Below are 17,117 nucleotides of genomic sequence, written 5' to 3'. Positions count from 1 at the left end.
AGATGAGCGCTCAGGAAGTAGCAGGGTGTTAGGAGATGGGTTTGGAGTGAGTTCAGAGCAAAGAGGCTGATCAGGATGTGTGGGAAACGGATACGTTGTTCTCGGTTGTAAGATGCGGAAGGCTGGTATTAATTTGTCGGGAGGAATGTGATGAAAAATGAGGCTCGGATAACTGTCTGAAGGTTTGAAAGCAATCCTTGATGTATTGTGAAATATGTGGCCAGTGACATTTTCTAAAACCAAGGATGGCATGCTGTCAGCTCCGCTTTACAGGAGGACTCCTGATTTTTTTCTCTTTTATTTCAGTACTCTGTGATAACGATAGCAATAGACGACGATAATGCTATGGGATACGCCGGGAAGGTGATGCAGACATGCTGCAAGTGGCGCCTGAGGTTGTGGTGTGGCACTGCACAGGCGCAGGGAGCCGTCTCGCAGCCAGCGCAGCAGCCAGCCTCCGGGCTGCCCGGCTGGTGGGGGCCAGGAGCCCGCGTGGGACTTCGCAGCGAGCTGGCGGTGTTAGCTCCATAAATAGCTCTGAGGCACGGTCCTGTTGCATCACTTTAAAAGGAATTAAAGTGATCATCGGGTCATGCCCAGAGTGATACTCCCTCCGGTTCTCCTCCGGCAGCGGTTTGCCATCAGCTTTGCCAAAGCGCGTCTCTGAGGACAAACCGCCTGGCATCTCTCTGTGACTTCTGCGGTAGTTGTCTCTGTTGCTGAATGTGCGCGGAGCACAAAGGTAGCCATATACTCACGGGTATTGTGTGTTCAAGTTTTCTACTGAAAGTACACTAAACTCAAATCTTTATGGGGCACCTGAAATTTAAATAAAGAAACAAAATGCCTCAGCCCTGATAATTCAACTCGCTGCATTCACACCAATCATTTTGGTTGTACAAGAGAGGGAAGGAAAACTTGCCCTGACATGAAATGCCAAGTGCAGCCTGACACCAGACTGCAGAAGGTGTTCTCGAGGGATGCTAAAATTGCAGTTTGCAGAAATCCTAGTTGGGAGAGGTAGAGTGCTGTTTGGTTTTGAACAGCAAGTTTGCAAATGCTTGCTGAGACTTTTGCCTGGTGACTGTAGTTGCTGCCGGCCTCTTTGAAACATACAGAAGCATGTTTGCTGTACCGTGGTGGTTAGAAAATATTAATTTTGTTACGCACGAAAGTCCCTAATGAAAGTCCCTAATGAAAGGTTGACCATTTTCTGCCACTGTTAATTTCTTAACTTTTTGCAAATGTCGTTGCTGCTCTGATTACAGAATGCCAAATTGAATTTGGGGACATACGCAATATTCTTTTACCACTAGTCTAAGTCAAATAATTTGTAATGAGACAAAGAGTTAGTCGAATGCCCAAATTGGTTTGTTTACTTCAGTAGCTTAACTGCATTAAAATCAAAGAGCTCGCGTGGGCAGGGGGTAATCTGTGTCATTGCTGGACGCCATTAATCACCCCTTGACTGAGGGTAACAGTTTTGAAAAGTGACTTACAGATGATTGAATAACTTTACTCTCTGTGCCTTTAATGGTTCCCAGCAGGCTGCTAGTGTGCAATCACAAACATCTGTGCGTTTGAAAATTTCCACTTCCCCAAACAGAGACATATTTTACAAAGAAAAAAAGAAAAGAAATAAAAAGGAGAATTTGTTTTCGCATGAGTAGCTTTTTGGAAAAAGGACTAACTGGACATGTTTCTGCTTTAACTCTTGTATGTGGTAATATCATCTGAGTTTGTCTTTAGATCTTTATGCTCTTGATAGCATTAGAAGATTTTTTGTTTTTTTTAAATTTGTTTTTGTTGTTTTGGCTCCATGGGATCTTTTTGACATTTGATATCCAGTAGTGAAAGAAGATGTACTCTACTTGCCAAATACCTCATGGATGTTTGTGTTTTAACAGTGCGTTTAAAGTAAATGTAGCCACTTGCCCATAGACACTGCAGAGCGTGCATTACTTATTCAAAGCTGATGGTTCCAGCTCTTTTGGAAACCAGCTTAACAGAACAGAGAACAAAAATGGTTTCTCCAGGCAATCCTACTACTTCTAAATTCGTCTTTTAGACAATCATTTAAATACAGAGGGAAAGAGCGTTGGGCAGCAACTACGCTTCCCCTCTGTATTGTCAGTATTTCCCAGTGCCGCTTGGGTTGCTCACCGTGCCCCAGGTGGGTGCTGCATGTTTGTTGTCACTGTCACAGAATCACTGAGGGTAGGTTGGTTGGGACTGGTGGAGATCGTCTGGTCAACCACCCGTCTTCAAACCATGTTTGTTTTCATTTAGCCTCTTCTAGCACATTTTGTGGAGTATCTCAAATTTAGAAACTTCGTATTCTTCAGGACTTTCAGTACTTGTCCTACATACCCTGTAGAGAATTAATCAGACTAACATCTTGAAAGTGTGAGATTGATAGTGCTGTTTCATTGTTCATTTTTCACTGTTCTTGCAGTGAAAAGACCTCAGCTAAGAGGACTTGGTAGGTATAAAAAAAAGAATGAAAAAAACCAACCCCAAACCAAAACAAAACCCAAAGGAAGGAAGAATGCCTCCTTCATTGGTCAAAGGTAATTGGTTCTGTACCGAACACACGTTTTATGTTATCTATGGGCAAGGATATGACAGGCTTAATCAGTTTCATGAAGCAGTGAAAATTCACTGTGTAATTGAAAGGTGAAAGGTTTGTTACTGGGGTAAGATAAAGATATCCTTGAGTTAGAAGTCTAACAATTAATAATGAAAAGGAGAGTGGGATGAGTCGTCTGTGTTCTCTAATAGCTATGCAGAATGGGACTCCTAGGTAACTATCTGTTCCTCTAGAATACGTGAAAAAAAAGTTGGTGTCTAGTGGGAGAATAGCATGTCTAAAGTTTCTGTTAAATACCTCTATGATAAAGCTAACTAGTCTTAAAAGACTGGGCTTCTTTTCTTATTTCAGCATTGTTACTGGGGGTGGGAAATGTTACATGGATTCAGAGTTCCCACTTCACTATCACGTGGGGAGAGGGATTTTTCATGCTGTCTCAAACTTGTCCAGCTACTTAGGTGAGACACCCTTTGTCTTTAATTTGCCACCTAAGAGGTCTTGTGTTCCTGAAAATCCTCCTAATCAGTTCTTTGTGAGCTTCTAATCTGTTTAACTTCTGTGGCCTGTGGTTTACATGTAAGGAAATGTACTCGTCCCTGCTGTCTTGGACTGAGCACCCAGGGGGTGATGCCCAATTCTGAGCAGAATACACGAGTTTTGAACTCCTCAAATGTATTCTGGCTTGTCATCTGAACTGGTCATTCCTATTGTTGGTAAGGAAATGGTGGAAAAAAGCGTGGCTGGCAGAGGGATCATAGTGTACCATTTTTTTTTCCCACTAACCTCATATGTTTCATCTGTACATGTGTTGTATTACCTGTTTCCTTTTCTTTAGATACAGAAAATTACTTTGTGATTAAAAGCAAATCCACACTAAGACAGAGATGTCCCATGTACAAATCCTTCCCTGAAGAATTCCTGTAGCCAGAGGATTTTGAGCAGCTACAGTAGTAGTAAGGTGGCAAGGGTTGCTTGCAAAATCCCAGTGCCAAAAGTGGATTTCATGTTTGGCCATGCGTTTAGCCATACTGATGGTCCTGATCCTGTTAAATGCCTTCCGCTACCCAAACTATTTGTATACATATATATATATTTGTAATAAGCAAGACAGGGTCTTTGTGTGTCAAGACCAGGAAAATGAGTTTTCATCCCATCTAGGGAGAATCAATAACAGGAGGATCGTTAGCTACTGGCACTTGTCCTGGAACATAAACTGCAGATGCTGTTAAAAGAATGTGGCTGTAGATTAAACCTCTCTTTAGCGTGAGCATCCAGTAGATCATCATGAGGATAGAGCATAAATCATATTTAAGTTTTAGAATGTGTTTCCTTATAAAACAAAGGAAATAGAAATCTTTTTTGTCCTGTGTGATTCCCCCCCCCCCGCCTCCTCTAAGAAGGTGGCTGTAGATTAAACCTCTCTTTAGCGTGAGCATCCAGTAGATCATCATGAGGATAGAGCATAAATCATATTTAAGTTTTAGAATGTGTTTCCTTATAAAACAAAGGAAATTAAGAAATCTTTTGTCCTGTGTGATTCCCCCCCCCCGCCTCCTCTAGTGCTTGTAGATAGTGTTGGATTATTCAGATGCAAATTGTTTGTTGTGAATTTATCTCTAAGATTCATAGTTTCACTACTTCTTTTTTTCATTATTGGTGGCTGAAACTTGGTTACTTACCTGTTCTTTCTCTTCTCTGCTGTAACAGTCAATACCAGTGCCCAGTTCTGCCGATGGATTTAGTGATACAAAGCTGGGCTCCCACCGCCCGTGTCTTCTGTAGGCAATCGGCAAATGGTGATACCTACTAATCATAACAAACTGAGGCTAGATCTGCACAGACACTGGTAGACAGGCGGCTTTGGATACTGTATTCGCTCTTCACTTGCGCACGTACAGTTGCTGGTTTATGTCAGCTCTGAGCTTTTCTAGTGAAATTTTTCATCGCAGCTTCTGAGCAGCCATGCTCTCAGGCGGTGGGTAGGTCTCCCTGCGCCAGCCCCAACGCGTCCTGCGTGCTGCACAGCGTGCTCCGGCTGTACCTCCTGCAGCGTCTCCGTAGGAGTGAGACCTTGTGGCTCAGCTGTGGGAAACCATCGGGATCGTCGCAGAAATGGGAGACTACAGTAAGTGAAACATGCTCTACTCGGATCTACAGATTCGGTCATGTAGGTGCTCTGTATTGCAGCTTGTGTCTTTAGAGACCATGATAACTGAAGCTAAACAAAGCCAAGCAGCCTTTACAAGAGGTAATAAAAATAAACAAGCATGTACATTTCTCTTCCTAGATATCTTCATTACTCTAATGGTTTTGAACTGAGGCTGTAATCTAATCCTCTAAAGTGTCAGCCTCCTTTGTTTATACTTGGCTTCTCTTCTGAATTATGGAGTCCCACCCTCTCTTGTGCTTGCAGCAAAGTTGGTTTGGTTTTTTTTTCCCCTCTTCTAAGTTGGTAATCAAAAAGCATGATCATACGTTGTGCTCTTGCCTAAGTTTCTTCTACATCTACCTTTGTTGACACCAAGTGTTAATAACAAAATTTTATTCTCCTGTTTTTGTAGAGAATTTTCTAGCTGAAAACTGGACCCCCGGAGAGCATGGGGAAAAGTAGCATGTGTGAGCAAAACCAAGCCGGGATATTTAAAAAAAAATCCCCCCAAACTCATACCTTAACTAACTGCTAAACAATCCTAACTCCCTGTAGATTGAGGTGTGGTATTTTGTGGCAACATGCCTATAGTGTTCCCAACCCTTTGCTTCTTTTCTGGCTTAGGTGTGGCAGCAAAAGCTGTTTGCGATGTTGCACTGTGGCCCATGGCATGGAAGTGGCCTGACTTCAACAGCTTTTACGTATCTCTGCAGAATTCTACATTACAGTGATACTTTTAAAACAGTAGCTTCGTGTTGGTACACGAGCCAGCTTCTGATAAAGCAAAGTGCTGGGAGGAACATTTTGTTCTGGAGATAGTCCCCTTGAAGGACTAATTGAGGATTAAGGCACTAGTTAGTGATTTTTAAGAATAATGAGTTAGTAAGAGTTGCCTTGTAATAAAATACAATCAACTGTGTGAGATAAAGACAGTAAGGTCAATTTTGCATCTATTTGGAAATGACAAAAAAAATCTTTTTGTATACTTATCCATTCCTATTATATTTGTTTGGAGTACTTTTGGTTTTATTCTGAAATACTCGCATATGCAATTATCTTCACAGACTCCATTGGGGTTATTGTGTGCATTTCATTTACAATATAGCTCTGAAGAGTGTAGGTGTTCCTAAATTATTACGTGACTATTTTATGCTTTTCATCTTCAGATGTGAATTTTTAGTGCTGACTATTAAATACCAATATTTGTACTTAAAGCAAAGTATATGGTTGGTCAATAAATTAAGGAATTATGGAAGGAGTTTTGGATGGTCTGAGTTCACATGTCTTACAAAGATAACATTATCTTTACATAAAAAAATGGATATTTCTGTCTACTAAAGTAAAAAGAGTAACTTCTAATCAAAACTACAATGGGATCAATTATTTAATAAATTGGGCAGACTTATTTTGCTGTAGGTCAATTATTTGTGAAGCTATGTCACGTATAAAAGTACAACTTTCCTAGGTGTATTAGTATAAAATAGCACGAGGGATGTCTCCAGTGTTCACTTCACCCTTTTACTGACACAAAAGTCTTGACTGGAAACTAGTCAATAATAACAGTATCCAGCTTTTTTTTTTTTTATGGTACAGTTGGCACAAAAATCATAAAGAATATTCAACAGGGAACGGTAAAATTCTTCTGGAACCTGAATATTCTGGTATATTAAATTTAACATTTAACTTTCAGTGTCATGTTAAGTGCAGGGAGGTCCTTGTCACAGCGTGCATGGGTGTCTGGGGTAGTCGGGCCGGCCTGCAGCATGAGCCAGCGATGCGGAGTGATCTGCACTTGTGATGCAAGGTCTTGTGCAGATCAGCTGGGTGTTGCAACCACCATCGGTCAGCTGTTGGGTAGCAAAGGGGCTGGTGATAGGAGCCCTTTTCCACCGGGAGCTTGAGTCTGGCTTTTGGGCTTATGCATGGGGATGTTAATATGAGTTTCCTGGCACAAAAGAAGTGACTCTTTCTGGCAGTGCTTTAAGCATTTTTTGTTTTCAGTCATGTAAATTGTGTGTGAGCTGCAGAACAAGATCAGCTGCGGTGTAAAAATGGAAAAATTAGAGTGCAATTAATATTTTCTGCTTTAGTAAAGACCAGGTGGTGGAAATGACACACCTAGCTATTTTGTGCTTTTCAGAATTGTGCTGTTATCATCTGGTTTGCATTAGAAACTGTGAATGATACTGGCAAAAGAAGTGAATAGGAGAGACTAGCATCAAAGCTAACTACTTTCCCGTATTTTAAGGTAGACATGAAAAGTCCGCTGACCTTTTTCATGCTTGCAAGCATAATTACAGCTTGAAAAGTATCCTTATAGAAAACAAATTTTCAGCCTTGGGATACTTGGGATTGTGGAAGATAGGCTTTCAGAATGAAAACAACATGCTCAAGCATTTTTTCAGTTTTTCTAAGAATATACAATAATTATTTCTTAGTTTCAAGACTTTGGAATAAATCAGATAAAGCAGTGAGTGGAAAAACTCTCTCTCTTCTGCGGTGACCAACGGGTTGTTGTCTGCTCTTCATATTCAGCTGTATACAAGGGAAGATGTTGAGAAAAGCCTTTCTTTTTCTCAAAAGCTTTGAAGGGTGCTGTTCTTTATTTGCGAGTGGGCTAGAAAAAGAGTATTGCTCAGCTTCAAGCCTTGGCTGCCATCTCTCTCAGCATATATGGAAATACTACCCAGCTTCAGGGTACAGACATGTGAAATCTGCAAGATGAAGGCTGCTTTTTAACAAACATAGTCAGTATTGATTTGTGCATTTATTAACTTATATTTTGATTATAAGTTCTTTGTTTGCAAAGTACAGAACATGATTTGTTGCTAAACAAATTATAAGCTAATATAGGCTTTTTTTTACAAGGCCTGTATGATGCTTTTATTTATTTATTTTGATATCAAATACCATCTGCATTCTTTATTATAATACTGCAGTTTTAGCAGTTAGTGCTACATTGCTAGAGCTGTACCACATATGTTAATAATTTCTTTACTAGTTGTCACTGATCTCTTGTTCCATGCTGTTAGTTCTGAAATTTGGGGCTCTGTTGCTTACCTCTAAATTACTGATCCCTCAGCCATGAAATACATTTCAGGTTGTTTTGATACTAGGTAGATGTAAACTTAGAATATTTTAAACCCAGCACTGCTGTGTGTGTTGACTGCTTTATTTATTATTTAAATACAACACAACTTACCTGAGAGAGTGCAACTCGTTCAAATGCAGAAGACATTTACAGTGCCTCCTGCACTGTCTTTCTGGGAGTTACCTCTCCTTGAATAATTACTGTGGGTTCATACTTTGCAATCCTTATGCAAGTAACTTCTGGATGAATTGGTTTATTTTGCAGTCAGAGTCCTTTGTTCGCTGGACTTTTCTGAGAGAGAGCGTATTTAGCTCTTTGAACAAGAGCATGTCTCATGGATTGTCCACCAATGGCTTCCTCTGACCAAGGAAGAAGTGATACTGAATACGGAGAGAGAGTGGCCATCATCTCTGTTCTACTCTGACTTGGCTATAAAGTCAGTTGGAGCTAATTGTATTAGCGTAATTCAGCCCTCTTACAAATTCATCTGAACTGATCAGACAAGTAGAGAAAGATGACTCTGCAGGGAAATACCCGAATTGTTCACTCACACTGCTATAACGCTGAAGATGATGGCAATTTAAGGGCCCTGATGGCGATTTAAGGACCCCAGAACTACCCTGTTTCCATGTTGTTTGGTCCAGCTGCATTGAATGCATTCTGGTATTTAAACAAACGAACAAACAAAAAACCAACTTTATATGATCAGAAGCACAGAGGTACTGCTTCTTCCGTGGTGTCCTGTCGTGCATCTCGTTACCGTGTTCTGAATGTGCCCACACAACACCTAAAGGCAGAGTAAGCTCGTTCTGTTTGTGGTTCAAGCTGGCTGGCTGGGAGCCAGCTCCCATCTGAAAGCAATGCAGCTTTTCAGTTCAGTGCAGTGCCAGACTTAAGTTAACACAACTCTGCTGTGTCTATGAGTTGTATTTTTTCCCGTGGGTTTGTTGGACAGCTTGGAGATCATGAGGTATTAGCCATTCTGCAAAAGATGACATAGCTGTGCTCTTTGTCACATATGTCTTTTGTTTCTTTGGCAAGCAATGAATTGAGATTCTTGGTTAGAAACTTAAAGGCTGTTCACTTCTTCTCCTCTACCTACATGCCCAAACCCATTTGCTGTTTGGAACTTTTAACAACATTGTGTTCGATTGCTATTTTTGTTACTGCAGCACTTCAAAAATGGGGTATGGAAGAAAACCAAAGTCAAGAATTTGCAAGTTAGAAAATTTGTAGCTAACTTTAAAACTGGAAAATCTAACCCAGAGGTTTTATATCCGTATCATGATAGTTTAATTCACATCCCACTTGCAAGCTAGGCACCCAGAAAACAAGGGAGGTGCCTGTGGGAAGTTAGCCTAAGTGACTTGTTAATCATAGCTGAGTGAAGGGATAGTGCTGCCCCCAAGCTTTGGCTGGAAACCTCAACTCCATCCTTCTCTCCTCTATAACCCTCAGTGTCATCAAAGTGAGAACCTACCTGTAGATGACCTCTCCCTCCCCCAGCCTCTCTAGCTGTAGCGAAGTGTGGAACAGAAGCAGGGCTGAACGTGGGAGATGTTGGAAAAGGACAGAGCAGCAGCAACAGGCTGGTAAGTGAAACTGAAGCAGCTTCCAGCACTGGGCGATGAGCCCGAGCACGTAATGCAAGCAACCCCAAGCATCAGGTGACAGACCAGTAGTGGCTGAGTAACAAGGAGCGGAAGCAGGAATTTTAAGTAGTTGTGGTCAGCTCGAGCTCTGCAAGGGTCACCGTTCAAACATGTTTTCCTGCCCTGCAAGAAAATTTCGGGTCTGTTGATTGGCTGCGCTGTTTCCATGTTTATCGCAAAGGACCACTTGTTGCGGGAACTTAATTGGTGGCAGGCCACCAAATTCCTTTGACCCTTCAAATGGGAGAGCAAAAGAAGCTAAAGTGACATTTTTTGTACTTTTTTTTCACCCCCCTCAAAGGGAGTCATGATATTCTTGAGAATACAAACAGAATTCATTTTTATCAACAATGCTATCTCTCTGCTGGTTTCAGAAGCTTGGAAGTGATCTTTATCAGAAATTAAAGGTCGATCCTTTTGAAAGAAGGGGTGATGAAGTCACGAGGGTGCAGGCTGCTTGCTGTCAAGCGGGTTCTGTGTTCCCTGGATAATCGGAAACCTTGGCTGCTGCTTTGTCATTTAGAAAAGCTAGTGTGTGTTTACAACTATACAGGAGAGAAGCTATTTTTTTTTCCTAAAGATGCCTCTAGATAGCTCTGGTAATTTCTACATGTCTGTTAGCTGGGGCTGAAAACCACAGATTAATGGGCAATGTTCTCTGTAGCAAGGAAATCTGATCCCAGTTGCAAGATTAAACTGTGACCTGCTCCTTTTTAGCACCAGACCTTTATTTCAGTATTTGTAGAAATTTGGTTGAAGGGCTTGACCTGGTCAGCCATTAAAATACATTTTTTTAACACTTGCTCAAAAACCTGGTAACGGTTTCTTTTTCTAAATGTGCAAGGCTGTGATTTACAGCCCCTGCTCTCCTGCCCTGGGTGGCACTGTCCGGACCTATGACTGTTCCAGAACGTGGATGGGTTGGCAGGTGTGATCGCAGTGCCTGTGAAAGTCTCTCATCTATCAAAGGTGGTGTTGACCATGAGTTTCATTATCTAAAAATATTTTTTTGAGTGGGTGACTACAACCTTAGCACCTGTAACCTTGGATTTTGAAAGGTGTATTATTAGTGTTATTGTTGTTACTTATTTTAAAGAAATCCTTGCCTGAAATGGGTTGGTATCTAGTCATTCTTGTAATTGGTTACCTAAATTTAACAGTTCAATTACTTGGGCCTCTATTTTTTTTTTTTTTTAATTTTCATATTCATTTTAACTTTTTAATTTCTCTTTTGTTGTTGTTGTGGGAGGAGGAATAGAGCTGATGTGTATGCAGGATCAGCCTCTTGCTTATCTTTGGTTCATAACTGTGTGTGTAAGAACCTGGGGGAGTTTCAGATTTAGCAGTTTGTTCTGCTTGGTTGGAAGGTCTGATGTTGGCCAAGATAATTATATGTATAACTTCCTCCTGCTCTTCACGTCGAGGAAGAAGATGAGCTATAGATTTTGATTCTTCAGCTTTACTGGATGAGAGGGCAAGGAAATTGAAGATTACCTTTTCCTGCACTGTTGTTTTCCTCTCACTCATCTTTGTGACTATTTTTTTCAAACCTGTGTATATGTAGCAGTATGAAGACCAACTTTTAGGGGATCCGACTTTGCTGCTTTATAACTGAATTTTTACCTTTTTGGATTCAAACTTCTTTAAAATTTCTTGTGGGTGGAACAGTTTTATTAATCTAATCTTTCAGAATTGGGTTTTTTTTTGTGGCTTAAATATAATGAGTGTTGCCATCTGTTGCAGACCTGTAGAACTTTATATGTCTCTCTTATTGGAGATTATAGAACGCATTTTATGGGTGGGGAAGAGAGGAAGAAATGGGGGAGTACATTTTCCCTGCCAGCTGAAAGGTGGAAATATGTGCTTTTCTCCAATTCAGAGGACCTCATTGCCCAATATTCTTCACCTGATATTTTAATGTATGATTGACACAGGGCTTTGTTACCATTCTTCATCTACTGTTTTTAATAATTGCAGGGCCAGCGCCCCAGTCTGATTTGGAAGAGTTCATCAGAAATTGGCAGTTACAGGAGGGATGCTCCTTCCCGTCTGTCTCCCTAGGGCTTGTCCTCACACATACCTCGGGCATGCAGTTTGCCAGGTTTGATGCTGGATTGGAACAGGCCTCGCTATATCAGACCTGGATTTGCTCAGTCTGTTTATGACATTTCAAATTTGTATTTACTTTCCCAAGTACTCAGTCAGTGTCAGATTTTGATCAAAAATCAGTCTGAATTTCTGTTCAAGACATGTAGCTTATATTTGTGCAGCCTCTAGTCTCCTCTCTAAGCTTTACAAGAAGCTTCAAAATTTACACATTTCCTTAGGTCATACTATTTATTATTTTATTGTTATTATTGGTATTTTGTACAAAATTTTAAGCACTGTAAGGAGTACAGTATGACAGAAAATGTATGTGATACAATCATACAAAATATATGTAGTTGATGATTATGTGGCTACTAAATGAAAACAAAGGAAAATGTGAAAAGAAAGAGTAGGTAATTAAGGATTGTTTTAAAGAACACTGACAGGAAGCTAACTTATCAGGATGGAAAATCATACATAACTTTAGAGAATGTTTCAAGGAGGGTTTTGGAGTATCTGCAGAATGAACATGAATACGTATTCCATGCCAGAGGAATGTTTTCCTCGTGCCAGGTAACTTTTTTTGTCATCCTGACTGATTTTTTTTTTTTTTTAAGTCATCTTAATCTAGATAAGGTTAAAAAAAGCCACAAAACCCTCTTGACTGCATTGTTTTCAATCTGTTTTTTCTGACTCTGTTTGCCTATTGACAACCCTGTCTTATCTTGGTTTTGAAGACCTGATGTTTTCTAGTCATGTGATTGAACTAAATAATATATTTAGGCTTACTGCAAGATTTAGGATCAAAGGAGAAGTTTACAAGAGGCCAGTTTTCCAACGTTACAGGTGACTTTTGTACTTGTGAAACTGTTCTTTTTCCTCAATTCTGTGTCTCACTGCAAAAAGTGTATAAACCCCACCTTTATTACGGAGGTTTTTTTTTTTTTTTTTCCCCCCAGAAGGCCTGCCATATGCATTAGAAGAAAGGCATCGTGTGTTTGTGTGAAAAGTGTGTGATATGGGTCATTGTCAATGACTAGATCTATAGTGCAGACCACCCTTATATGAGGTATTGGAGGATATTATAGGGAACTGATTTACTGCTCTGTGAACCAGCATGTGAACCAGACCAGAACATGGCCAGTGGATTTCGGGGCTGTTTCTAAGGGGAGGCAAGGTGGAGGTTGGAAATCATCATAGAGTCATAGACTGGTAGGGAAGGGACCTTTAAAGATCATCTAGTCCAACCCCCCTGCAATGAGCAGGGACATCTTTCACTAGACCAGGTTGCTCAAAGTCCCGTCCAACCTGACCTTGAACACATCCAGGGATGGGGCATCCCCCACCTCTCTGGGCAACCTGTGCCAGTGTCTCACCCACCCTCACCATAAAATTTTTTTTTCCTTACGTCTAATCTAAATCTTTCAGTTTAAAACCATTGCCCCTTGTCCTGTCACTACAGGCCTTGGTAAAAAGTCTCTCTCTGTCTTTATTATAAGCTCCCTTTATATATTGAAAGCCAAAATGTTGCTTTCCAGTGCAGCATCTATATGGGTTTTGCTATCTGGGTCACAGATTATTTTTTTGTTTGTTTCCAATACAGGCCTATAAATATATTCTATCTCTTCTGCTTCTTCAGCTTGTCCCAGTCTTGCTTGTCCCCACCAGTGCCTTGTTTTTGCTCACCTAGCCAGCTTGACTTGCCTTTGCAAGCTTTCTGTGCCATGTCTGCTCTCTGTTGTTCAGTCCTGACCTGTCCTCCTGAAGCCTTGCTGTCCTGTCTCCTCACAGTCCTTCCCTCCCTTCTGCTCCAGCTAATCCCAAACTCATTACCCTGGATAATCTGACTTTTATTCTTTTTTCCTTCAGTAATGCAGTGTCCTTCAGTTGTTTTGTCATAGGCCAACCCTTCCATTTCTTTTCTGTTCCATCTGGTTTCTTGTCAAAGTTTGTTTTGTCCTCCTCCTCCCCTTCCTTTTATCTCAGGCCTAACAGACCAGAAGATCTTGATGATGATGATGTGATGATTATTTCTTTTCTGTTCCATCTGGTTTCTTGTCAAAGTTTGTTTTGTCCTCCTCCTCCCCTTCCTTTTATCTCAGGCCTAACAGACCAGAAGATCTTGATGATGATGATGATGATGATGATGATTATTATTATACCCCTGCCCCCGCCTTGTGTTTTCCCTCCTGAGCCTTATGTGGCTGTGATGGTCTCTTCAACCAGCCAAAAGAATCTGAATTTCCCGTCAAATGAACCCCATCTTGCAGGGGTAGGTAGTTCTCTGCTCATGCCTTTTTTTCAGGAGATATTGCCTCAACTGAACCATTTCCCTCCCTCTAAATAGCTTCCTATCCGTCGTCTTTTCTTCCTTTCTCACCAAGCAGCTTCTTTCTCTCTTTGGGTGTCTCGAGAGAGTCACTGCTAGTGCAGGAGAGTCTCTGCCTCCCACTTTCAGTCCTCTCAGTTTCATCCCCAGTGCAGCTGGATCTGTGGTCTTGCGTCCACCAGTTACCATCTGAGGGAGCGTGCTCTGCAACATCCATGCGTAAGCAGGCTGGCCAACTGTTGGTATTGAAAGATGTGATTTATAATACATGTATTTGTCTCATAGCGTTTGACTTTGGCCTAAAGAGAGAGGTAAGTGGAGAAAGCATAGCCCTTAGCTGAAACACAATATGCTGCTGTTCTCCAAACATACTGTGTTTATGAGCCAGGATAATTCAGCTGGAAGGATCTGGAAACTTTCAGAAATAAAATGTGGCATTTAATCGTTATACTTCTTATTTTCTGAAGCAGTAGTAAACTCACACCCTTTCACTTTTTGATAGGTGAACCAGCAGGGGCTGAGAGGGTTGGAAGGGCTGACTTGTAAGAGCAAAAGATCTCAGTCAATTTGGACAGGCTGTATTTGTTCCAAGAGCTGGGGCATACACCTGGTGGGTGACAGCTTTTCCAAAGGAGCCAGAGTTTGGCCGGGAAAGACTTGCATTCCACCCTGTGGAGTGAAAGTGGTGTACTGACAGGGGAAAAAAGTCAACATGATAGATACCACTCAAGATCGCTCTGGACATTTTTGTTTTCACCAGCAAATGATGAGGCATCAGCTCATAGTGCAAGGACTGGAACGTGGCCAGGACCGTGGAGATTGCTAGACAAGTTACTTATGTGACTGAAATGCTTGGCCTGAGCCTGACGGTTTTTTTCCTCCTTAACCAGTACAGAGCGGAGGTGACATGCTTCTTATTAATAGTACACCGTAACAGCGGTCTGTAAAGGAGATAGGTAACATTTGTGCTCCCATCCCTTAACACACTTATTCAATGCAAGATGTCAAAATATATGACTAACAAATGGTGGAAAGTCTCTGTGAAGAATGTCAATAGGTTTTCTGTTTTCTCATTTGCATTTAAGAGTTATTCATAATACTCCAAACAGAAAGCGCTGTGAATGGTAGTAATTTTTCTGTGTGTTTACTAGAGAACTGCATGATAGTATCTGTTTAATAACTCTCAGTCAACATTCAAGCATAGGTGCTGAAGTTTAACCCTATAACACTTTGACTAATGTGGAAGATGATGATCTCTGGCCGGTGCTCCAGAACAGAGCAAAACTGAAATGGCAGAATTGTAAAAATATTGCATCAGTCAATATTTGCCTTTACACAAACATACTGAAGTTGGACAGTGTTGTAGATGTTCAGCTCTAGGTGTTGTCTAGTAATTATGTGGAAATAGATTTTGCTTTTCATTTTGCAGCCTGACAAGATGCCCCCAAGATTATCTGTGTGCTTGCTGCCACTGCAAGGGCAGTCCTAGTTCTGGCTGTGTGCTGGTTCATCCTCTGTTGAACAGACTTGCTTGGCTGGTGACCCGACTCACCCAAAAATGAGAACAGTTTTCTGTTGCTCAGAGGGATGAACTGGCTTGCTGAAGCATCGCAGTGAACTCTGAGGAGTGGACAAAGCAAGGGTGAAGGGGGAGCGGGTCCATCCATTCTGGCAGCAGTAAGCTCTTCACTTAGCTCAGCCACCTTGGTTGACCGTATAGCAAATTTAGCTGAAATTCAGAGCAGCAATAGGAAGACGCCTGGTGCCCCGTCCTTCCGCTGTCGCCAAAGGCAGTGGAGTGTCTCAGAGAATAGTCTTCATGATGGTATAGCGTGAGGAAGACCCTGTATCTTCCATAACCTTGGTCCAGGCAGTGACTGAACTGTTCAGCTGAAAGTTCCCCGAACTGTTCAGTCTGCAGTTGCCATGAGAAGCTGCAGTCCAAGTGGGTGAAAACAGGATCTGATTGTGTGAGGTGTCAGACCGCCTTGATAGTTGGCAGTGCCATCCCACCGGCTCCAGCAGCTCTGCAGAGCACAGGCAAGAGGGGTGTTGGGCGTAGGGGAAGGGAGGGAGGAGTGAGGAGGGGAAAGGATAGAGAGGAACGTGGGGAGAGGGGGAGAAGTAAAGAAAATGGTGAAAAAGAGAAATGGAGTAGAAATATACTCTTGCATGCTTTTTATGTTGCCTTAATATTTTATAAGGACAATGTGGTAAAAAACAAATGATAAGAAAATATAATTATTCAGATTCCCAAAACTCTCTTGTCTGATTGCTCTGCACTGCAGTGCCTGAAGGATTCTCCTTCGTATTTCTCTGAAAATGTTTTTTGTTGATCATCTGTAGATGTCACTTCAGTGTGAGGTGGTGGTGAGGGTCACACTAGCTGTGGGACAGCTGGCAGGAGCACCCTGCACTGTCGCTCCTCCAGCGCCACGTTAGGTAGGAGGGAGTGCGAGAGTCGTGCCAGCCCCTCTGACCTTGCTGCTTGCTTGCTCTGTGGGCCAGTGTGGGAGCTGGGCGGTCGGGATCATTTTCCTTTCTCGTTCTGGGGTTGATTTGTATATCCACTGGCTGTAACAGGGAGCAACCCGTATGCTCACAGTCTGAGGAGTATCAGAGTATGCAGGTGGTGTGGGTTGTGGAGCTGAGGGGAAGGGTGTGTATTTTTAGACACAGTAAAATAGGATGTGAGGTGAGAGGATCTGGCATGTACCAGTCTGACCTGAACAAAGATTTGAGCTACTGCTGTTTGCTTTGGGGGGAGCCATTTTTCATGGAAGCCTTCTGGGAGGGCTTGCGTCTACATTACTGTTACAGTCCTGGGCTGGTTAGCTGAAGCAAATCTCTTGATTATTACTGTTTTAGCTTGCATTTTGAAGAAACCTTGGATCACAGACATTGGATTCCTTTCCAATGAAACTGAACAAAAAGATGCTCTCTATCTACTAATGGACGTTCACTCCAGGAGACTAGACTAGAAATAGACTGAAGTGAAACACCCCAAAATCTGTATAGTATAGTTATGGACATTGTGTCCCTAACTTTATTACTGGGGAAAAGTTTTATCCAGAATAGTAGCCTTTGGATATTTCTTGTTGGCTCATTAATTTTCAGTGGCTTGATGCCCTTCTCATTTCAAGGGTATGTGGCTATAGTTACAGATGAGTCACAGGCGAACCTTAGACTGGGGAACAGCCTGAGGAAGGGCTGGCGGG

The sequence above is a fragment of the Aptenodytes forsteri genome, unplaced genomic scaffold, assembly GCF_000699145.1.
Source record: "Aptenodytes forsteri isolate BGI_AS27 unplaced genomic scaffold, ASM69914v1 Scaffold322, whole genome shotgun sequence".
NCBI lineage: Eukaryota > Metazoa > Chordata > Aves > Sphenisciformes > Spheniscidae > Aptenodytes > Aptenodytes forsteri.
Note: the sequence above shows the minus strand (reverse complement) of the source record.